The sequence below is a fragment of the Antrostomus carolinensis genome, unplaced genomic scaffold (assembly GCF_000700745.2).
Source record: "Antrostomus carolinensis isolate BGI_N321 unplaced genomic scaffold, ASM70074v2 scaffold50138, whole genome shotgun sequence".
In the NCBI taxonomy this organism is placed as follows: domain Eukaryota; kingdom Metazoa; phylum Chordata; class Aves; order Caprimulgiformes; family Caprimulgidae; genus Antrostomus; species Antrostomus carolinensis.
Window position 1 is genome coordinate 20,168 of NW_010334601.1, and position 1,106 is coordinate 21,273.

The following is a 1,106-nucleotide window of genomic DNA, read 5'->3' on the forward strand; positions in this document are numbered from 1 at the left end:
GAAGGGGAGATGTGCTGAGAAGAGAGAGAGAGAGAAAACATCCCCTCAAGGATCAGTGTGAGCTTCGAGACCAGCCAGCTCCACCACACGGGGACCCCACAGTCACCCCCAGGACAGCGATATCACAGCACAGGGACCCCACAGTCACCCCCAGGACAGTGATATCACAGCACAAGGACCCCAGGACAGTGATATCACAGCACAACCAACGCTTCCCAGTGTCCCAAGTTCCTCCCGCCCCGAGGCAGGATGGACGCCCTGACCACAGACCGGTTTCTCCCATCAGGTTTGTCTGCAGAAGCCGTGTTCCCTGTGCTCCCACTGCCAGCACTGGAATAACAACTGAAGGAAAGAAACCTCTCCCCAAGTCCAGGAGGACCCCAGGACAGTGATATCACAGCACAACCAACGCTTCCCAGTGTCCCAAGTTCCTCCCGCCCCGAGGCAGGATGGACGCCCTGACCACAGACCGGTTTCTCCCATCAGGTTTGTCTGCAGAAGCCGTGTTCCCTGTGCTCCCACTGCCAGCACTGGAATAACAACTGAAGGAAAGAAACCTCTCCCCAAGTCCAGGAGGTTTTATTGGTGGCACTGGAGCAGCACACTCGTCACACACCCTGGAAATCCCAGCAGAAAAGCAGCTGTGCAGCCGGGCGTTCCCCGGATTTACCTTCACTCTCCGGTTCTGAAACGGCGTCGCCGTGAAAATATCCTCGTGGTTGTCCTTGGGCAGGTTCTCCAGGAAATCTCTCATCTGCTGCTTCCTTCTGAGGGTCCCCACTTTGGCAGTTATTGGAACTGGCTCTTTCTTATCTACACGGATCAAAACGTGAATCGTTCTGAGACATCAGTTACGCCGCACGGGCTTAAAATTCACCAGCTCCACCAACGCTGGTGACACAGCTCGGCCTCTCCCTGGCGGAAAGGTCTTCTGGCTCCTTTGTCATCCTCTGAGTTCTTACAGTCTATGGTTTCAAAAATAATTTCTCCAGGTGGGAGCCTGTGGCTAGTGGTGTCCCCAGGGATCAGTACTGGGTCTGGTCTTGTTTAACTGGTCCACCAATGACCTGGATGGAGGGACAGAGTGGACCCTCAGCCAGTTTGCT